The sequence below is a fragment of the Canis lupus genome, chromosome 31 (assembly GCF_011100685.1).
Source record: "Canis lupus familiaris isolate Mischka breed German Shepherd chromosome 31, alternate assembly UU_Cfam_GSD_1.0, whole genome shotgun sequence".
Classification (NCBI taxonomy): domain Eukaryota; kingdom Metazoa; phylum Chordata; class Mammalia; order Carnivora; family Canidae; genus Canis; species Canis lupus.
The window spans coordinates 35,645,015-35,668,275 of NC_049252.1; the positions used below are offsets into that span (position 1 = coordinate 35,645,015).

General features: G+C 45.3%; 2 long non-coding RNA genes across 3 annotated transcripts in view; one reads left to right on the forward strand and one right to left on the reverse strand.

Moving 5' to 3' along the window:
• The window catches only part of LOC119867074, a 37,652-nt gene that overhangs the window by 13,273 nt on the left and 1,118 nt on the right, over positions 1-23,261 (reverse strand). For both annotated transcript variants that reach the window (XR_005382426.1, XR_005382427.1), the window contains exon 2: positions 3,344-3,430. This is a non-coding gene — a long non-coding RNA (uncharacterized LOC119867074). The remainder of the gene's footprint in view (positions 1-3,343; positions 3,431-23,261) is intronic.
• Positions 82-18,979, forward strand: LOC102153613. Its single transcript, XR_005382425.1, has 6 exons — positions 82-595; positions 5,996-6,235; positions 6,889-7,011; positions 8,568-8,654; positions 11,496-11,563; positions 18,493-18,979. It is a non-coding gene; the product is annotated as an uncharacterized LOC102153613 (long non-coding RNA).

A 23,261-nucleotide genomic window follows, 5' to 3' on the forward strand; every position in this document is an offset into this window, starting at 1 on the left:
TGGAAAGCCTTTGCCTGTCATGGTAGAGTGGGAAGGAAACCTACTCTTTTGTACTCGGTGCTTCTGTAGTCTTGGTATAAAATAAAAAGTTACCTCTGTGGAGACTTTGCCGGGGGGGCCCTGTGCCCGGGTGGGGCTGCAGGCAGCCTGGTGCCAGCTCTTGCCCTCCTGAAGGAACCCTCCTTCCAACAGGCGAGGGTAACAGGTGCCATTCTGTTGCCAAGCGGGCCATTGTGTCAAATGCTCACCGCTCTTACTTAAAATTAACCAAACGTGTTTTGGTGAGAAAAAAGAAATCCTACTTCACTAGCTTAGTTGTTTGTTTTTCCAAATCTCTGTAGGTAGGTTGATTGTTACCCTTGAGGGAAATGGGGAAATGGCTAAACACCCAGCCTTCTGACCAACTCTTGGGGGAAGGAAGCCACAAGACACATGGAGGACCTGAAGGAACGTCTTCCACGCTTTCAGACTGTATGTTTGCATTTGCAGAAACCCCAAGACTCCAGCCCAGCTGCCCGAATCCACGTAAACATATCTGTGGAGGTGATGACCCACATGCTCCCTCCCTTTGGCATGTTCAGTTTTTGGCGACGAGGTAGGTATCCAGTGCTCTCCTTATTTGGGGAACCTCCCCCTTACTATCATTTACTTGATGAAGAAATTCATTTCTTCGCCAAAAAAAAAAAAAAAAAAAAAAAAAAGCAGAATCCTTAACTTGATGTAGTCAGCCTTCTGTGATCAGTTATAATTAGAAGAAGGGTTCAAAGCCAATATCCCTTCTCTTGTTTGTGTGCCAAGTGTAACATTGGCTTTGCGTTGCTATTGGGATGAGTTGGATATACGATAGAAGCCTACTGGAGGGGCTAACGGGAGTATCTCTTCTGGTTGGATTGTCATTTATATTCAAGGTAGGCTGCTTGTGAGTGTTTCAGCCATTTGCTCCACTCACTGGACCAGGGCACGTCCATACTGAAGAATATATGACCAAAGAGATATGGGATCACTTACACATGTCACGGCGTCCTTGCAGACGCTCCAGCAACAGAAGGTTTGAGTTGACTCTTAGAACATGAACCTTCTGGGATCCCTGGGTGGCTCAGTGGTTGAGCGTCTGCCTTCGACCCCCTGTGATCCCGGGGTCCTGGGATTGAGTCCCGCATCAGGCTCCCTGCAGGGAGCCTGCTTCTCCCTCTGCCTGGGTCTCTGCCTCTCTCTCTGTGTCTCTCATGAATAAATAAATAAAATCTTAAAAAGAAAAAGAAGATGAACCTTCTGCATACTCTTCAAAAAACACTTTGGGTATGGTGTGTACGAGGCCTTCTTGACATGGGGTTCTGTTACCAGATGCTCCTTATCATGTCTGGTGTCAGCTAGGTGAGTGGTAGTAGTTTCAAAATACATTTCAGAGTTAGGAATCTCTGAAAGTCTAATTCTCTAGTTCTGTGGGCTTTTTCATGGGTTCCCTTTTTTTTTTTTTTTTTAAGATTTTTAATTTATTTACTCATGAGAGACAGAGAGAGCAGCAGAGACACAGGCAGAGGGAGAAGCAGGCTCCCTGAGGGGAGCCCAATGTGGGACTCGATCCCAGGACCCCAGGATCACTACCTGAGCCAAAGGCAGATGCTCAACCGCTGAGCCCCTCGGGCACCCCTCATGGGATCCCATTTTGTAGTTCACTTTACACAGAAGGGAAAGCAGCCCTCCCAGAGTGGACCTTCCACTTGCTGTGAAAATCCGGACCCTTTGAAATAAAAGGAAGGAGTTGCTGAGATGACCTGGTTCATTTGGCTGCTTATTCCTTCACACAGGCGTCTTCTGTTCCAGTTTCTCGTATTAGGTTTCTGAGCTGGGGAACGTTTCTGCTACAGCGGATCAGCAGGCGCTGTTCCCAGAATACATGATAATAGCACGGCAGATTTCAAGCTAGGGAATTTGAATGAAGTTTGCTATAACGCTCTGTATTTCATATCAGATTTCTCCACCTTTTCATCTCAGATGTCATTGGATGTGACATTTTAATGGAAATACTTAAATTACAAAAGCATAACTTAGCAACAAGAATGAAACAGACAATTGAATGTGGGACATTTTCCTGGCATGCCTTACTGTCGAAAATTGGACTTTGAGTCAAAACCCTGGTTAGTGACACCTACCTCCTCGAGTTATGTAAATCGATGCTGAGCTTGGAAAACCTTCAAAGAGGCTTGCTTTGAACAGGAAAGGAAGTAGCAGTCATCTGAGGGTGTCATTTTTACCTTGTAACCTACTGTGGAAAATGCTGGAAGACGGTCCTTCCCTGAAAACTGCATTTAGCTTTGTGCCTTTGTCAAACCCTGTCAACTCGCCCATGAGAAATGGATGCTTCTTCGTGAACAGTGTGTTGTTTTTTTGTTTTTTAATAAGGTGATACTTTACTGTACACTATGTTGTATTTCTTCTGAACCAAAAAACAAGTACCTGGCATTATAGAAACAGATTCTTGGCATGTGACTTCTGGGAATGTTTTCCGGAACGCGTTCTACTCCCAAACATTTGGAAGGATTTTACCTGACTCATTGTGAGATGCAGAGTTTTTGGTGTGAGATCAGTTTGGGGTCAGTTACGGTTCAAGATTATGGAAGTAATCCCCAGCAGTGCAGCATCAAGAGCTCCGTAGAGCTCGGGTAATAGATTTTGCAAGTTGTTCTGATTTAGGGATCGCATTAACGTATGGAAGAAGTGAGAGAGGACTATTCCATAATTTAATAGGTTCCTGTGCAAAATGAAAATTTGTCACGCTCCTCCTCCCAGGTTCCTGCATGGTGGATTGCCAAGCGAGGTTCAGTTCTAAGTTCTGGCTTAGGGCCACGCGATGTCACGGGGAATAAATCACTGCTCCCCACCCCCCAAAAAAAGCCTGTTCCATAAGCAATACCGATCGAGTCTCACCAACCTCTCCTTCTTAGTGAAAACCAGATACTTGGGTGGACTGAAGTGTGCTTTTTGTCCTGCACAAACTTATTAGAAGATTACAGACAAAACGCTTGCCACTGATTTTTTTTTCTTTTTTAGGAAAAACAACTAAACATCTTAAAATGTAAAATTGGGGAGACACTAGACTTGTGGAGCCAAGGAAACTCCACAACAGCAGACGCTATTGTGTACCTTTCCTAGTGGGTTTTAAGAATTTCAAATTTGGACTTAATGGCAGTTTATCAATTAAATGGCAAGCAGGAAAAATGCATTTTGAGAGCAGGGAAGGAAAATAAAAACGTAATCAAAAGTATGCGGATGAAATAAGCAGAAGTAGCTGTTCTGGAGAAGTTGCTTGAATTAACTCCAGGAGTCCTCAGATTTCTCTTACCGGTAAAGCTGCTGTGTCAGCTGGAGATGTGGTTTATTCTACGCAGCAGCAAAGGCCGAACTTCAGGAGTACTTGAGCTGCAGTCATCTGTCGGATGTCAACACAGACAAAGTGAGAATGTGACTTACGCGTCCCATTACCCGAGCCAGGTGAAGATTGGTTCATTCGAAGAACAGGGAAGGGGATGGTTGGGCCTTGGAAAGTTCTAGAATGTGGGAAGGGAGGTGGGGAAGGAAGTCATATCCTTTGGTCAACAGATGACTGCAAAGGTCTGGGCGAACTATGAGGACGTTCCAGGGTGTGCTAGGCAACTCAACTCCAACGGTGGAAATGATTTTTTTTCACACCCCTATTTTTCAGGAATGTTCCAAAGGAACCTCTCAGGATTTGAAGTTTGTCAAAGAGAAACTTGCTTTGCAGACAGACGTAGTTAGAATACCTGCATTCTAACACAACTAGGGACGCATGAAGTCCCAAGCAAGTCATGGTCCTTAGGCTGTAGGTTCAGGGTTACACACTGGGAAGTTTATAGGTCAGGGACAAAAAGCTGAAGCCAGGGCAGCCCCGGTGGCACAGCGGTTTAGTGCTGCCTGCAGCCCAGGGCCTGATCCTGGAGACCCTAGATTAAGTCCCAAGTCAGGCTCCCTGCAAGGAGCCTGCTTCTCCCTCTGCCTGTGTCTCTTCTCTGTGTGTCTCTCATGAATAAATAAATAAAATCTTTAAAAAAAAAAAAAAAAAAAAGCTGAAGCCAGAGCAGGTAGTTGGCAGTTACCTTTGGGGTCTGAGCATCTGATAGTTGCATTGAAAGCCAGAGCGACTCAGAGCCGTATCCACCCAACCCTGCCAGGGCAACCCACTGATTCAGAAAGAATGTGACAGGTTCCTGACCTCATTTGTTCTCTGGAACACCTGCTGTCAGAGACACTTGCAGAAACAAGTGTCAGCCCCTGAGCCCCCATACATCAGTGTGGCCTTGTGGCATCCCACAGGGCCGTGCCATCCTGGAGCTCACCCTGGTCCTAGTTAGAATCAGCAAACGTCATTAGGCTCCCCTGGTGTCCTAGTGAACGCAAGCCGGGGCTTGGGAACATGCCCTGGTTTGGTACGAGTGTCATCCTGGGGTGGGTCAGCCATATTGTGACACCAGTGTGTCTGCAAAACCTCTAGTCACATGAGTTACTGGGGGTAATTCTGAGTATCAAGGACATGTGTCCTCAACCAATCAATACAGTGTTCCTACCCCTGAGCATTCTCTGGGCTTCTTCTGAGTATTACATTCAGATGACCTGTGGGTTTTTTGTTTTGTTTTGTTTTGTTTTAAGATTTTACTTATTTATTCATGAGAGGCAGAGACACAGGCAGAGGGAGAAGCAGGCTCCTGGGTACCTGGATGCGGGATGCGGGACTCGATCCCAGGACCCCGGGGTCACGCCGTGAGCCGAAGGCAGATGCTTCACCCCTGAGTCACCCAGGCATGCCCAGATGACCTATGTTTCTAAACTACGTTGTACCATGTGATTTTTGCAGCACATTTGGTCTTAAAGACCTCCCTGTAGCCAAGGACTGGGGTAGGAGGCACATATAGATTCCTGATAAATTCAGACCTAGCCTGCAAGGACGGCTCCTGGGTACCTGACCTTTGATGCTTGAGGGCCACCACGTGTCCCTGAAAGCCCTTGGGTACTTGTTGGGCACCATTGCCCAAACTGTGAGTGTAGTTGTGCCCAGCTGGCCTCTCAGGATACAGCAAAGGTGTCAGTAAAATCCCTGTCTCACCTCTAAAAGTCTGCTGATCAGGGTTTGTCCACGCCTGCAGGGCGGTGAGGAGATGGGTCAGCTCCCTTTGCAGAGGGAGAGTTATTTGTACAGGATCAAAAGTGGATGAGCTGGTAAAGTGGAAATTGTATGTGACACACGGGTGTCCTCCAATATCGATTTACAATGATATATAATTACAAATGATGGGTTTACAAAAGAGATTTCTAGAATGGTGTCATGATGGGGAGAAATGAAACCTTGAGCATCGGGATGCCTGTGGGTGGCTCAGTGGTTAAGCGTTTGCCTTCAGCTCAGGGCAGGATCCCTGGGTCCTGGGATCAAGTCCCACATCGGGCTCCCTGTAGGGAGCCTGCTTCTCCCTCTGCCTGTGTCTCTACCTCTCTCTCTGTGTCTCTCATGAATAAATAAATAAAACCTTAAAAAAAAAAAAGAAACCTTGAGCATCTTTGAAATCCAGCCTTCTTTACCGTTGGGGTTTTTCCATAGGATTTGCTACACTTAGGTTGGAATATATGTACTTTTTCCATGGCACATGCACTGACCAGCGTATCGTGAGAAGGCAGGTGTCTCCCGAGGGCAGGACTTATTACTTTTTCTCCAGGAAATGCTCTATGTATGGGTCTCTGAAAGTTTCCAATAAAAGCAAGGCTTTTCGCTGGCTCCTGTCTACCTATTGAAGTAAAGTTTCACACAAGCCTTACAATTTTGAAGTTAATGCTTCTGAATGAAGGTTAAAAACACATTAAAAGATGATCTTTTGGAGATTAAAAAACCAAAGCTAAAGCATCTGTTCATCATCTATAGTGAAAATCACCAAAAATGCACTCCCATAATTCCATTTTTCTTACACAACTTTGTGTTCTCTCTCGCTAGGGGTAACAACTTGGAATTGCTTTTTCTCCTTTGCCTCAGTGGTGATAATGTGTCATCTAGTGCGTCCCATGTCACACGTTCTTGTCGGCGAGCTCGGAAATCCTGTTTGGCCTTGGAAGTGCGTGGATCACGTGAGGGGAACTGCATGATGATGGAAAGTTCTGGACGTCAGGAATCAGCTGAAATGAGTGGGATTGGCCATGGGCTCACAAAAGCCGAATTTCTATAATCGACGAGGAGGTATTTCCTGCTATTTCTGTTAATCCGTGCAGTTAAATAGACTGCAAGCTGAAAATCCCCATGTTCAGTCCCTGAAAGCAATGACTTATTTTTTCTTAAGAAGGACGTCTTTGCTGCTGCCTTGGTGGGGGGGTGGGGGGGTGGAGGTGGGGGTCTGCTGTGGCCGAGGAGCTCACAGACCTCACCCTCTGAAGCAGTGCTCACTTAGCAGCGGTGCTTTGCAGAATGTATTAATGTGTGCAACTTTCATTTCTGAAAAGGCCTAAATAAGATAGTTTGTTGTTCCCCTCTGGGGCTTTCCCTCTGTTTTTGGCATGCCATGTTGATTTAAAATTAAGCTGTGCTAGGCCAGCAGTTGGGGTGAAAGAGGTATGCACCCCACTTCAGAAGTGGCTCTGCATCTGCAGCCCTGGCTGGTGGGCGCCTCAAAACTCGAGTTTTCTAAAAAATAATCTTATTTTTCTACTTATATGCCCCACGAATTTAAGATGTATACCATTGGAAAGGAAATAAAAGAGTTCGGTTTGTTTGAATAAATAATACTTTCAACTTGTTGGGTTTGGTACTGTTTTAACGCTTTTGTTCAAGTCAAGCTTTGGAAGTTACTGCCCGTGACGAGTCATGATCCACTTGCCTCTGCTGCCACAAAATAGATTCCTGGAAAGCGTCGAAGATAAAACTGTAGGGAGAGTCTTGGCCTGATCACTGCAATGTAAAATGGGAGGAGAATACAGTACTTGGGGACGTGAGAACCCTCAGGAGTGGGAAGAGACCAGGTACAGCTAAGCATGTTTAAGGGGGTCATAAAGATTGGACGGGGTGTCAGTCTCATCCTGGGGACGGACTGTGGCCGGATGGGGTGCTCATGCCACATTCACCCTGCAAGGAGATGGTGTTCTCCGAATCCAGCAGACAAACACATGCCCAGGAACCCCCAGCCCGAAAAGTATCTGCCTGGGCATAGACCCCAGTCCATCCACCTGCGAGCTAACCTCTGCACCACATTGTCTCGCCAGGCGCTGCTAGCCGTGCTTTCCAGGAGCATAAGGGTCCACCTGAGTGGGTCAGTTTCTAGAGCAGGATGTTGCCAACTTTGGGGGAGCAGAAATCATGAAGACAGATGTCACTCATGAGCTGTGATCTGGCTGCTGCACCAAACCTTGTAAAAACACACTTAGGTTTGGTGATAAGCGGGGGGGGGGGGGGGGGGGGGGGGGGGGGGGGGGGAATTTCAAACCTTTAGGAAGTGAAGCAGTATAGTCACTGGAGAAGGAGAATAGGAGGTTTGCTTTCCATTAATGAAAAAGATCATTTGATTTCAGCTTCATGCTTTTCTTTTTAAAGATTTTGCTTGAAGGTTCATGTGAGAAAGAGAGAGAGAGAGAGAGAGAGAGAGCAGAGGGAGAAGCCAGCTCCCCTCTGAGCAGAGAGCCTGGTGTGGGGCTTGATCCCAGGACCCTGGGGGATTAACTGTACCACCCAGGTGCTCTAATTTTATATTATTTTATTTTTTTACACAGATTTATCATTTTGCCATTCTTAAGCTATGGGTGACGTTGCAGTTGTGGTTTTGTATGCCTGTCACTAGGTGGTGGTGTTGTGAAACTTTGTGGAATGACATTTGTGCTTTTATTTTTTTGTTGTTCTGTGCATTTGTTGGCAAATTTCATCAAGCGTCGGCATGTAATTAAACTATACCCAGCAACTACCCAGGGGTGTTTACTCCTCCATCCTGCTCTAAGATAGAATGTTTAAAGTATGCAGGCTAGAGATCTATAGTGAACCTTGGGGATGATCCCCAAATACACGTTTCCAGCACCTGGCCTGTCTTATTTGGCTGCCGCAGAGGGAAGGAAACTGAGTCACAGGGGGGTGCCATGAATGCTCCAGGCTCTCACTCACTGGCAGGTCCAGATTCAAAAACCAGTTAGTCTGATCGCCAGACCTATGATCTCAGCCGTTGTGCTGCTGTCTTTATAAAGGTTAAAATGTGAGAATCGAAAGGGAAAATACTGTTTTTAAAAGTTAAAACTGGGATCCCTGGGTGGCGCAGCGGTTTAGCGCCTGCCTTTGGCCCAGGGCGCGATCCTGGAGACCTGGGATCGAATCCCACGTCGGGCTCCCGGTGCATGGAGCCTGCTTCTCCCTCTGCCTGTGTCTCTGCACCTCTCTCTCTCTCTCTCTCTCTCTGTGACTATCATAAATAAAAATTTAAAAAAAAAAAAAGTTAAAACTGACGTGTGCTTAAATAAAAATGCTATAAGGGAAAATATTGCAGGAGATACCTATTTACACGCTTACAAATATATATTTGTATATTTACAAATATAAGGGTGGAAGCTAACGCTTGATGAACAGGGAGTTCTGGCCAGACATATCGGGTGCACTGACATTCCATCCTCGGATCGGGCCCCATCAGGTAGGTAGACATGTTACTAAAAATATTTTTTAAGCTGCAGGGTGGAAGGCAAGGGCACATATTCAGAGAACTCAAGAGGTCTGGAGCAAAGATGCTCCCACCCACAGGATGAGAGTCCATAGGCTCTCATCATGGTAAAAAAAAAAAAAAAAAAAAAAAAAAAAAGGCCTGCTGTCCATTGCATATAAAAATTTCATACCGGTAAGTCAGATGTATTACCCATGTCTTTATTTTCTGTATTCTGACGCTCCCACATGTGGGACCTTGCTGGCCACAGAGAGACTGGACTCCCAGAGTTAGCAGAATTCCCAGAGAAAGCAAGCAGCTCACTGCAGAGTAAACCACACATTTGGGTGCGGACCTTGCAGATGCAAGCCGGTGGTCCAGAACCCACAGCCACACTCTGGGCCGCTGTCCCCTGCCCACATCTCCCCCAGGGTCAGATACCAGGCAACAAAGGATGACTGTCCCTGTGCCCTAGCCAAACCCGAGCCTCTCTACCCTGCCTTACCCATTCTTCCCTCTGCAAGCCACAGTGAAGGCTCATGGAATCTCCTCCTCCTCCTCCTCCTCCTCCTCCTCCTGCCTCCCAGGCGTCCCTGGTGGCTCCCCACACAGCCCTGCGTGCATGCCATGCCTTCTGGTTCCCGGGATCTACTTCAGGACAGTCTCTTCTGCTCCTGCTAACCATGCCTCATTAAAAACAAACCCCTGCTACCCTTAAAACCCCAAAGAACCTGAGAGCCCGGAAGCAAAGCCTGCAAAAGCTGGCAAAAGTGGGACGCGAGTGGTCAAGAAACAGGATCAATCTTACAATGTCTGCAAAATGCTTACATAGTTAGAAATCAAGTGAGCACAGCTTTAATGATGAATAGATGCCTAAGAGGTGAACCGTTTCCTGCTGGGCTGACGAGGGGTATAAGCTGGGGCACTCATTACAGAGAGCCCAAAAGCACCCACATCGTCCCTGAATCGATACTTCTCTTGGAATCTATCCTAAAGAAACAGAAATGTGGACAAGCCCAGAAATAATGGAGAGAGAGAGAGAGAGAGAGAAGTGGTTTGCTGAATGACATGCCCGTATTACATCCATTTTTAAAGAGAAATATGCTAATCGGGATGTGTGTATAAAATACAAGAATCTAGCGAGTGAATTACATTCACAGTAACCTGTGACTCCTAGAAGTGGGGATCCTGGATGATAGGAATCATTTAGGGATTTTTAATTATTTTTATTCAAATCCTACATCGACATCATTATTAAAAATTCAAGTAATCTCAGGATGCTTTTCACAAAAGCAGCGGTCCCCAGCCGCGCCCCTACCCAACTTTAGGTCCTATTGTGCAAATTTTGTTTGCTCTGGAGCTGCTTCTGTGTTTTTTTGTTTGAGATTTATTCACTTATTTGAGACAGAAAGAAACCATGAGTGACCGGGGCCACGGAAGAGTGAGGCAGAGAATCTCAAGCCAGCTCCCTACTGAGCACCGAGCCCAACTCAGGGCCCATCTCACCACGCCGAGGTCATGAGCTGAGCCGAAACCAAGAGCCAGACGCTTAACCGACTGAGCCACCCAGGCGCCCCCACTTCCATGTTTCTAAATGACATATTTGTGCTGTGCATGCTACGTGATTGGTCAATGGGCTTGAGCCTGTTCATTAATTGGCGACCTCTTAGCATTTTCTAAATTGCTGCATTTACTAAGGGCCATTTTTGGACTCTTCTTATCCAGGCGTGTTCCTGCCTTTGCACCTGCGCCCACTGCTTTTGTGACTGTCCTTTACTAATGTGATTTTAGTATAAGGAGGATGAATATAATTAGTATTAATATATGATTAATATATAAAACACCCGCTCCCACCCCCCGTGAGAAGGTAGTCCTCTCACACAAGCGATGTTATATACTTTATCCTCCTGGATGTCCTTTAGAAATATTGGATGATGTCTCTGGAATCATCCAGTTGAGATTTGTTTTGGAATCATACTGAATGTATATGCGGAAAAATTCAGGGAGAATTTACGTCGTTGTGAGCGGGAGGCCTTGAATCCCCTGGAACAAGTAGTTCTGTCTGGATTTGTCCTCTGTCGCAGTCCCCCAGTGGGCTTCATTTCATGTCGATCCACACCGATTTCTTGATAACTTAATTCACAAGGGTTTTGAGTTTTCTGTTGTCCTTATGAATGAGATTTCTTTTTTAAGATTTTATTTGAGAGAGAGAGCGCACAAGTAGGGAGAGGGGCAGAGGGAGAAGGAGAAGCAGCAGGCTCTCTGCTGAGCCCTGTGAATGAGATTTTTTAAATTACATTTGAAAACTGGTTATTGCTGGGATGCCTTGGTGGCTCAGTGGTTGAGCATCTGCCTTCAGCTCAGAGTGTGATCCCGGCGTCCTGGGATCGAGTCCCATGTCGGGCTCCCCACAGGGAGCCTGCTTCTCCCTCTGCCTGTGTCTCTGCCTCTCTCTGTGCGTCTCTCATGAATAAACAAATAAAATCTTTAAAAAAAAAAAGAAAGAAAGAATATTGATTATTGCTTATGTATCTGAAAGCACCTGTTTTTCCCTGTTGATTCTGTAACTGACCACATTAGTAAACTTACTGTTTCTAGTTAATTTTGTTCTGCTGACAAATATCAGGGTGTGTGTGGGGAGGTTCCAAGAATAAAGTTATGTCACCTGCAAATGATGGTAATCTTAGCTCCTTTCTGATATTTGTGCTTTGTATCTTACGTTCTTATTTTTTTTTTATGTCCTTATTTTTTTTAATTCCTGTTATGGTATAAGACACAATGTTGGAGCTGTTGTGTTTCTCCACTTACTCTTTTGAATACATGATATATTTACAGGGTTCAAAAATCAGAACAGCATATGGCGAGAATTCTTCTTTGTACTCCTGACCCATCGTCTTCTCGAGGTAACTTGCCATCGCCTCCCGATTTATCTTTAGGCGCTAATCAGCATATGTGTTTATTTTCTCTCTTGTAATATAAAGACGTAACAAACTATATACACCACTCTGCTTTCTTCTTCTTCCCACCCCCCCCCCCCCCACATAATTTACCTTTGGGAGGTTGCTCTGTATGTTTTTTCCCAGATGCGTCATATCCACGGTGCGCCTGTCCCATTCTTTATGTAACTGGCCCCTTGATGACTTCATCTGGGTTGTTTGCCATCTTTTGCTTCTATAGATGTGGCTGCAATGAATAACCTTATGCAAACATCATTATGTGGCGGGGATGTGTTTCCAGGAGGGGAACTGCTGGGTCGGACGACAGCTGCATTTATAATCCCCATGAGCACTGTGAAATTGCCTTTTATAAGGATTATTCCAAATTACGCTCCCACAGTCATGCATGAGTGTGCCTGTTTTCCTCTTCTCTCATCAAGAAGCTGGTGGTGAAACTTGGAAATTTTTGCCAAGCTGACGGGTGGAGAAGGACATATTTCAGTGTAGTTCTAAACTGCAGATCTTTTATGATGAGCAACTTGGGATATCTTTTGCCCATTTTTCCATAGGGCTGTTGGTCGATTTCTAGGAAACCACCCCATAGATATATTGGTGTACATATTACAGGCTTTCCACACGGAGGTCTCCTTACGCGTTAACTTCATAACTCTCTGTGTGATTTGGGCAAATTAACCCTTCCTCCTTGCATTTCCCAGCTGCAGAACGGTGTTCATGCGAATGCTGCCTCACAGGGGCGGTAGACACATGAACTGAGCTAATCTTCGTAGCATGCTCGGCCAGGTGCCCACCCCATAAGCCGCACAGGGGTGATGGTTATGTCTCAAAAAGGTTGGGGGTGCTTATCAGTTGCAGTTTTCTTTGTCGGTTTGTCATGGCTTTTGACTGAATTTGTTAGGCTTGGGGGTTTTTTTGCTTTTCCCTTTGAGAAGGGTGTGTGCCCTCACACATACTCAGATTTACAAAATGTTTTTGATAAGCCTTCTGGATGTAAGTCTGTTAGAAACGTCTTCCCACCTCCAAGTTTTTTTTTATAAGACTTATAAACAGGGGCTTGGGATGCCTGGGTGGCTCTGTCGGTGAAGCGTCTGCCTTCGGCTCTGGTCCCTGCTGAGCAGGGAGCCCGATGCGGGGCTCGATCCCAGGACTCCGGGATCACGCCCTGAGCCGAAGGCAGACACTTCATCGACGGAGCCACCCAGGTGACCCTGTTCTTTTTTCACAAACAATTGAATCAGTTTGTATAGATGCTCCCCTCCCCAGTGCGTATTGGGATGTTTATTGGAATCACATACGTTTACAATTGAACTTAGGGAGACCTTGACACCTCTCTGAGGTTAAGGCATCCTCTCCAAGAAGAGGAAACGTGCTTCTATTCATTTACTTCTCGTTTTTGTTCCTTGGCCTAGGTCTTGCCAATTTCTTGTTAAATTTATTTCTAGGCATTTAATCTTTTGTTGTTGTTGTTATTGCAAATGAGATTTTTCTGCCATTAAATCTCCTACCTCCTCGTTGTTTGTCAATATGAAAGCTGCCTGTTTCTGTATTTTAATTTTGTATCCTGCTTCTTAGTGAATTCCTTTGAGATATTTCAGGTGACTATTTTGGATTTTGCAGGTGTATGTGTCATATATAGTGATAGTTTCCCTTTGTGCTCTCCAATATTTGCACCTCTGATTCCTTTCTCTTGTCATATTACATTGTCTAGTACTTTCAGTAGAGTGTTAAATAGTAAAGACTATCTTATTTCATTCCTGACTTTAAAACCTGATGCTATTGTCTGAGAAAGGTACAACTTACTATGTTGAAGAAGTATCCATTTCTCATGGTTAATTTTGTGTCAGTGTTGCTGGGAAGATATTTTTTAGATGAGCTTAACATTTAAAGTAGTGGATATTGAATAAAGTGCATTACCCCTTAGTCTGCAGGTGGGCTTTGTCCAATTAGTTGAATGTCTTAAGAGAAAACGACTGAATTTTGCCTCCAGACAGCCTGCAGACTCAAGCTGCCACTTTAACTCCCTGGGTCTCCAGCCTGCCTGGCTGCGCTGCATTTTGGACTTGCCAGGCTCCACAATTATATGAACCAGTTCCTTAAAATAAATCTATATGGGACAACTTGGGTGGCTCAGTCGGTTGAACATCTGACTCTTAATCTCAGGGTCATGGGATTGAGCCCCACATCGAGCTCTGATAGGGGCACCTGGGTGGCTCAGTGGTTGAGCATCTGCCTTCAGCTCAGGTCATGATCCCGGGGTCTGGGATTGAGTCCCACATCGAGCTCCCTGTGTGGAGTCTTGCTTCTCCCTCTGCCTGTGTCTCTGCCATTATCTGTGTGTCTCTCATGAATAAATAAATAAAATCTTAAAAAACAAGAATTTTATCATAAATTTTACAATTTTGTCAGGTACTTTCTTATTGTCTATGGAAGATATCATTTCTGTCCTTATAGTTCATAACTTTGTGAATTATACTACCAGATTTCCTAACAGTGAACCATTCATGTTTTCGGAATAACCTTTGTTATTGTGTTATTGTGATGTATTTTTCTTTTAGTGCTTTTTGATTCTGTTTGCTCCTGTTTTCCCTAACGTTTTCCTGACCATATTCACAACTGTGTTTTGTCTGTGGCTTTCTTTTTCTGCAGTCTGTCAGGTGTTATCAATGCTATGCTCACTTCGTGAAAATAATTTGGGTCTTTTACCCTTTTTCCTGAGATCTGGAAGAGCTTAATGAAATTATTCACTCTTTAGAAGTTTAGGGACACCCGGGTCCCTCAGTGGTTGAGCAATGGCCTTCGGCTCAGGGCGTGACCCCAGGGTCCCAGCGTCCAGTCCCGCATTGGGGTCCCCACAGGGAGCCTGCTTCTCCCTCTGCCTGTGTCTGCCTCTCTCTGTGTGTCTCTCATGAATAAATAAATAAATAATCTTTAAAAAAATAAAAGCTTGGTAGAATTTCCTTAGAATTCTCTGTGCATAATACTCTTTTGCAAACTAGCACCTGGTACCTTTCTCTATGTGTTTTATGGAAATAAGCTGCTTAGATTTTCTCTTTATTTTGAAATCAGTTTTGATGGGACACCTGGGTGGCTCAGTGGTTGAGCCTTGCTTTCGGCTTAGGGCATTATCCCGGGGTCCAGGGATCAAGTCCCACATCGGGCTCCCTGCATGGAGCCCACTTCTCCCTCTGCCTGTGTCTCTGCCTCTCCCTCTGTGCCTCTCATGAATAAATAAATAAATAAAATCTTTTAAACATAAAATCAGTTTTGATAAATTACATCTTATAAAATTATGCATTTTAACCCAGGGTTCCAAGTTATACTTAAAAGTTAAGCATAACAGTCTTATGATTCCTTTCCCCATTTTTCCAGTTTTTGTAACTTGTTTTTCCCTCATTCCTCACTTTATGTATCTTTTTATTATATCAAGGTAGCTCATGACTTAACCACTTTATTGTTTTAAGGGTCTATTTTTGTAAAGGTTTTAAGGATCGGGGCTCCTGGGTGGCTCAGTAAGTAAAGTGTCTGCTTTTGGCTCAGGTCATGATCCCGGGGTGCTGAGATCAAGTCCCATGTCGGGTTCTCTGCTCAGTGGGGAGCCTGCTTCTCCCTCTGCCTCTGTCTGCTGCTCTGCCTATTTTGCTCTCTCTCTCTCAAACAAATAAGTAAATAAAACCTTTTTTAAAAAAATCTGATTTAAAGGTTTTAAGGATCAATTCTACTGTTTACTGCTGTTACTCATTTCTGTTTTGTGAATCTCTTTTTGCTTACATTTCTTCTTTTTTTTTTTTTTAGGATTTTCTTTATTTGAAAGAGAGCCCATGAGTAGGGGGAGGAGCAGAGAGAGAGGGAGAGGAAGAGGGAAAGAATCCCTTGGACCCTGAGTCAGGGCTCAGCCCACAATCCATGAGATCATGATCTGAATGAGAACCAAGAGTTGGACGCTCAACTGGACTGAGCCACCCAGGCACCCTCTGCTTTAGTTTCTTGATTGAGGATTCCTTTTTTTTAAATAGGGTCCACACCCAGCGTGAGGCTTGAAACTCACAACCCCAAGATGAAGAGCCCCTAATTCATTTGGTTTCATTCTGTTTCATTGATAAAAGCTTTGTGGCATCAAGTCTTCCTTGAGTGCTGCTTTAATTTGTTTCATAATTTACATGTGGTATCACTGTATTCTAAAAACTATGACTATTTCAGCTTGTTTCCTCTTTCACCAGAGGGAGATTTTTTTGTAAGATTTTATTTATTTGTTCACGAGAGAGGCAGAGACATGGGCAGAGGGAGAAGCAGGCTCCCTGCGGGGATCCCGATGCGGGACTCGATCCCAGGACCCCGGGGTCACGACATGAGCCGAAGGCAGATGCTCAACCGCTGAGCCACCCGGGCATCCCGTCATCTGTGTGCTTCTATAGAGCTCATCACATGTCCGCTTTAGAAACAGCGCTGTTCTATGGCTTTGTCCATACGTGTTGTATTATCGATTACACATTCGTGAGGAATCACCCACTAACAAATAAGGAGAAGTACGCCTCTTCGTAGCATGTAAAAAGCCTTTTGGCTTAGGTGTTATCTAAGTTCTATCTAATGTCTCCTTGACTACTTCTAAGACCCCAGAGCTTATTTCCTGGCTGCGGTGGCCTGCTGGGCTATGTCCATCCCCTGTATTTTTGCCCTTTCCAGATCACCCAGAGTGGAGTTTTTCTGATGACGCATTCAACAAATCTTTTATTTATTTTTTCTTTTCTAAGTAAAGGACTTGAACCAGTTGCATTCATTCCCACGACAAGATGACCTTGTTTCCGCCCTGTGTGTCCTGTGGGCTTATGCCCACGTTTGTACAGGTTGTTTCTTTCACTGTGTAAAAAGAAAGGTTTGCTTTACCTTTTTGTGTGCACTTCTTTTTTTTTTTTTTTTAAGATTTATTTATTTATTGGGGCAGGGGCAGGTGCAGAGAGAGAAAATCTCAAATAGACTCGCAGCTGAGTGCTGAGCTCCATCCCACAACCCTGAGATCATGACCTGAGCCGAAACCAAGAGTCGGATGCTCACCCCACTGAGCCACCCAGGTTCCCCTTGTTGTATTTCTTTTTTTCCAGGGAGCCTCTTCCTTTTTGTTGCCTTTATAATTACAGCTTTATATAATGGCAGAGGGGAAGTCCCTTGGTCTTACATTTGTCCCAGCCTATGGGAGCCTCCCCAAGGTGAGCATTTCCTCCCTGCCCTCCCTCTCAGCCATCACCTCACTTAGTGACCTCAGTACCACGATGAATACGCATGCCTCTCTTGCTTGGTTTGCAGCCCCATTTGATTTCTTTTGGCTCTCAACCGCTACAGACGAGAATCACTGGATTCATTCTACCTTGTATTTGCCTTCCTGCTTCCCTCTGTGGTTCTGGTTTGTTGTATTGTTCCAACATCACCCAGGATATAGAAACACTGTATTCCCTTCCAGCTTGCTGGCACCTGCACTCTGCGTGTCACCATCTTGTTTGCCAGCCTCCCCACCTACCTCTGGATTGGGGAAAAAACTTCTTTCTGGTAATTTCCTCACAAAGGGCTTACAGGAACAGTATCTCTTGAGTCCTTGCTTCTTAAAAACCATTTTGTGGCCTTTAAACTTAAAGTTTGGCTTGTATAAAAGCTTCATTTTGCTTTCTCTCTCTTTCTCTCATACCTTATGGCATGACATTCCTGCCTTCTGGATTTGAACATTGCTTTGGGGGAAACTGACACCAGCGCTCTATCCCCTTCCTATCTGACATGACTTGACCTTTTTTTTCCCTAGCTGTCCTGAAGACTCTTTGTAATTTTTTTTTTAAAGATTTTACTATTTTCATTTATTTATTCTGGAGAGATCGAGACAGAGAGCATATGTGAGACAGTAAGCACAAGCAGGGGACAGGGAGGGTGGAGGAAGAGAGAGAAGCAGGCTCCCCACTGAGCAGGGAGCGTGATTCAGGGCTGGATCCCAGGACCGCAAGATCATGACCTGAGCCAAAGGCAGACGCTTCACTGACAAGCCACCCAGGTGCCCCAAAGACTCTTATCTCTAAAGCCTTATAACTAGGACATGTCTCATGCTGACCATTTGGGGTCAAGAAATGTTAAATGGTTCTTCTGATCCACTGCATTAGCCCCTCCCTGCTCTTAATGTGAACTTCAATTATGCCTGTGTTAACTCCACCTGGCTTGTCTTCTATAGCCATCATTTTACAATACTTTAAAAATATTGCTTTATTTCCATAAATTTTTTACTGACCTCATTTTTACCTGTCTTGTTATTTACTATATTTTCATGAGCATCTCTTTTCCCTGGTGCATCGTCTGGTGGCTTTGTGTTTTTCTTCTGTGTCTTTCGTGAGTTCAGTCAGTTAGAATTTTATCTCCTCCTCTTATTTTGCCATCCTTCCCACCTTTATGCATTTCTTCGTTATGGGCCTCCTTCACTAGACGAATTGCTTCAATGAATTGTCTTTTTTTTGTTTCCATTTGCGATGAAATGCACACTCAAGTTTGTGCATCTGCTCTCTGAATACCTTTTTCTGGAGTGTTCTTCATTAGATGGTAAGCTCGGCCACGCTATTCCACATGTTATTTCTTATAACATCTGCTCATCAGTTCTGCTTGATTTCTTTTTTAGCCACTCACTCACTCACTCACTCACCAGGAAGCTGGGGACCAGCCGCCTGCAGGACATTCCAAGGGAAAGAGCACACAGGTTTCACATAACCCCCTGGCTTTCATGGTTCTGATATTTCCTCTTTCTCTGCTGCCAGAGAGGCAGACTGTTCTCTGGAAATATGGAGCATATGTGTGCTAACTCTTCTGATTCTCTGAGGAAGGCCACCTGCCTCATTTACGCTTCTCTTCTTTTCCAGGAAAAGAAGAAACAGGACTTTTACACTTCAGGGTGAGTGCCTCATCAGTGGACACGGACTTCCTTCTGGTGCCTTCTAAGGCTGGATGCTGCTGGAACCAAGGACCTTGAGCTGTCCTTCATCCCTGCATTTCTTCCCAGGACCTCTGCCCTCACTCAGCTGCTTTTGGCAGCTCCTGTGCATTCTTTGAAGTCTGCAGCTTATCTCTCCCTCCTAGTTTCCCTAAAAATGTGGAGTTCAGAGCTTTGTGGTTCATTTTGTGTTTTTTTTTTTTTTTTGTTTTTGCTTTGTTTTGTTTGTTTTTTTTCACTTTTCTTATTTCACTTCCGTGATTCTAGGACAGGATTACATGCCCCACTCATACTGGGAGTCTGCCTTCAGCTTTTATTGTGTATATGTTTATATAATTTCAAGGTTTTGGGGTTTTGAGGGGTTTTTTGTTGCCTTTGTTTTTCTTTTTTTGCTACAGAAATATTGTAGTTTGGTTATATTTGTTTTTTTTTTTTTTTTCTCTAAAGATTTTATTTATTTGGCAGATTGAGAGAGAGAGAGAGCACAGGCAGGAGGAGCAGAAGGGGGAAGGAGAAGCAGACTCCCTGCCAAGCAGGGAGCCTATGTGGAGCTCCATTCTGGAACTCTGGGATCATGACCTGAGCCAAGGCAGATGCTTAATTGACTGAGCCACCCATGTGTCCCTGTAGTTTGGTTATTTAAATATTTTTAAACTCTTTTATTGAAACTTGGATAGAGACTTATTACAAACATATACATTGTTGTGTTTTTCAAGGTGGAAAAAAGTGGAAATGGTCCAAGTGTCCAGAAGTAAAGGAATAAACTAACTGCCACATATCTATAGGGTGGAATACAAGGTAACTTTTAAAAACCTGTTTTAGGGGCTCCTGGATGGATCAGTCAGTGAACTATCTGTCTCTTGATTTCCACTCAGGTCGTGATCTCAGGGTCCTGGGATCGAGCCCTGAGTCAGGCACCGTGCTGGGCATGGAATCAGCTTGAGACTCCCTCCCTCTGCCCCTCCTCTACTCGCATGCACCCTCTCTAAAAATAAATAAATATATATATATTTTTAAATAATTTTAAGGTCAGAGAGTGATTAAGAGAAAAAGGATACGAATTGTCTATGTAGTAAGATCACCATTTTAAATGTACACACACATACCCCAAACACTCGAAAGAAATGCACTAAAAAGTTGAAGTTATCTGTGGAAGAATTATAGGTGATTTAAACTGTTCTTTTGCAAATTATGTATTTCCTAAATATATTTTTATAACCTGAAGATACCATTAAAAAACAAATTTGGAAACCTTGCCCATTATTTTCTTGCTGTGCCTCTCCCTTGATCCTGCTCTTACTTCCTTCTCTGTCTTGGTGGATGGCAGCGCCACGCATCCACACCCTGGGCGGGAAACCAAGTCATTCTCACCTCTTCCCACTCCCTGGTTCCCCATCCTCAATGGGTCATCAGTCATTTTAGTTCTATCTTCTAGGGACCTCATGTTGTACCCCCTTCACCAGAGTTGTTCTCATGATCTGTCTTCTAGGCTCTTGAGTTGGCTCCCTTATTCATCTCCTGGCTGTCTGCTTCTCCCACCTTGAAACCACCTTCTCTCTGGGTTGGATCAGTCCCAGCCTAAACACTTCCCCTGGCCTGCTGTAGCTACAGGAAGAAAATCCAAATTCAAGCACTCAAGGCCAGCCTCAATCTGATCCAAATCTACCTCTCCCATGACACACCGGTCACGCTCGTCTCTAGGTACCCTGCAAGCTGGCACCATACCTGAAGTCAAGAATGACCATCAGATTATGTAATAACAGACTCCAGACAACCAGGACCAATGCTGGCTGGGCTGGCTGCTATGGGCTGGCTGGATCTGCCCCGCCGAGAATACAGCAGGTGCTTGATAGACGCGGCTGGAGTGCATGAAGCAGGGAGCACCCGGTTGCAGACAGAACCAGTTCTAATCCGTGCTAAGCAACGGTGACTTGTCCTAGCCTCGTAAGTGTGGAATAGAAACCCCAGGTTCCTGCGTGGCAACCATTAAAATACCCAATTCCTGTTTTGATTGTTTGAGTAGTGTTGGGGTCAGGGAATGCTCCTTGGAGCCCTCTGACAGCTTCGTGACATAGTTGGCACAGACAGCATCCCTGTGTTCTAGGAAACAGGCAGGGCCTGTCTGCTCCATCAGCGTTTGGATACTTTTCCATGAGGATTTCCAAATTCATACTCCTCTCAGCAGCGGGATGAGACAGGTCCCCTGACTTACATTAATATTATTTTTTAAACTCTGGCTAGTTTTAGAGCCATCTGCCTGTTTGTAAGATTAATTTTTTTCTTCTGTGTCTCATGTATTTTGCAAACAGTTGCTTCATTTCCTGGGTCCATTTTTTACTTGTTCTGCTGGAAGAGCCCTGTTCTGCTGGGTGGGTCAGCTGAACTCTGCATATGTGAGGAAGAAACGTGCAAGGAGTTCACATCCACGGCCCCACAGGCCAGCCACTGAAAGAGCAGAGCTCTCTGCAAAGCGTCTGTGAGTCAGTATCTTGTTTATTGACTGCACTCCATGCGCTAGAGACGTAAGCAGACTGCAGCAGAGGAGAAAGAGGGTAAAAGTCCCAGCTGGGTGAGGGAGCCAGGACACTCCAGTCCTGGGCTGCTGGCCCCTTAGGACAAGAAATAGAACCAGAGCAGTCGTTTTCTTCTTCTTCTTTTTTTTTTTTTTAAGATTTTATTTATTCATGAGAGATTCAGAGACATAGGCAGAGACACAGGTAGAGGGAGAAGCAGGTTCCCTGTGGGAAGCCTGATGCAGGACTCGATCCCAGGACCCTGGGGTCATGCCCTGAGCCGAAGGCAGCCTCAACCGCTGAGCCACCCGGGCATCCTCAGAGCAGTCATTTTCAAGCCTATCGGCACTCACTCACCTGCCCCATGCGCATTCCCATAATGCCCCAGACTCTCTTACCCCCAAGACTGTAAATATTCTTTGCACAGAATTGTCTGGGTCAGGGCTTCTCCGAGTTTAAGGTAACATGAATCACACTGGAACCCTGTTAAAATGCACATTTAGATTCTTGGAGGGTTGGGGGGGGCGAGGCCTTTCCAACAAGCTCACAGTGATCCAGGGCTGCTCCATGGGTCTCACTCCGTAAGTAGCAAGGTCTGGGTTACATCCTCACCCCCAATGGCACCTTCAGGAAACACACTACTGCCTCTCATCCTCAGACCCCAACCAGGCTGCACCCTTGGGTGGAAGGCCGTCTCAGCAGGACCTGAGATTGGGTGAGGACCTAACGCTGTCCCCCTGAGGATGTTGGTTAGCTTGGCCGGTGTCCTAGCCTGACTGTTACCTAGTGGGAAACAGGCCATGGGAGCCTACGATCACACCAGGCTTGGGGAATATAAGGACTCTGTTCCAGATCAGTGAATGCATGCTTGTCTGTATTTCTCTATGGTTTTTACAAGCCCATTAAAACGTTTTGAATTCCCAGACGGTATAAATCTTCAGTGTATGAGGGGTGTGTGTTGAGATCCATTCCAGTACCACGGCACTTGGCAAAAACACCTCAGTTTCACTCTTGGAGAGCTGCTGTGACCCTCCCCTTGAATCCACTTACTCCTCCAGCCCCTTCCATGCCCCCATGCTCACCCACGCACCCATCTGTGGGCCTAGCAGGGAGCAGCTTTTGAACTCACCTAACCCTCCAGAAGGCCGAAGGCCATAAGCCTGGGCTACCTGCCATGGTCGGGGCAGCCTGTCTCACAATTCGTGACATGGTCAGCCATGCCTCACCTGTCCATAAGGCCTTCATTTCCCTCACCCTTTAAAACTGGCCCCCATGCCGGCTCTTCTAGGCTTCCACGGAGCAGCTGTATGAGTGGAAGAGGAAAGGGCCCCTCTGACAACGCCTCCCTATAAAACGGGGATACAACACCCAAGTCACATGGCAGCTCAGGTTTACAAGACTCGGCTTTTTTGCTCACCTCTGTCCTGGCACATAGCTTGCTGCCCCATGGATGGCAGTTCTTTGGGAGATATCCTTTCACTGAATAGATGGATGGATGGATGGATGGATGGATGGATGGATGGATGGACAGATGGAGATATCCTTTCACTGGATGGATGGATGGATGGATGGATGGATGGATGGATGGATGGGTGGGATGGGTGGATGGACGGACAGACAGATGGAGGGATCGAGGGATGGATGAATTAAAGCATTCGCTAAGCAAAACTTGTAGAAGAAGTAGGAAATGTTAATACAAGCAGTTTCTAATGTCTGTGAAAGAGAAGAGAGTGTATCCAAGAGACAAAACTGCCCCCTGGCATTGTGGCATGAGGAAAATGAAGACACCCCTCTTGGTCCTTTGCTAGGGAACCTCCAAATAATTTTTCCAGAAGCAGGTAAATATAAAATGAATCAAGTCATCAGAGGAAGAGGAAGAAGGAAGAGGTCACTCTTGCAGTTATGAAAATAAACCTGCTGCATCTCTACCTTATTTGCTTATTCATTTATTCGGTCCTTAAACAAATATTTAGGAAGTGGGGGCTCTGATCCCGGTCCTGTCTGAGGCCCTGGTGACTCAGCTGTGAATGGGTCAAAGACCTTATCTTCATGGAGCTTGCAGTGGCGGGCAAGGGTTACACTCCAGGTATTAAGTTCACAATGAAGTGCCTAAAACACCACCAGGTAGTGGTCAGCGCTGTGGGGGATGGGAGAGGGTCAGGGGAGGGGAGAGGGTCAGAGGGCT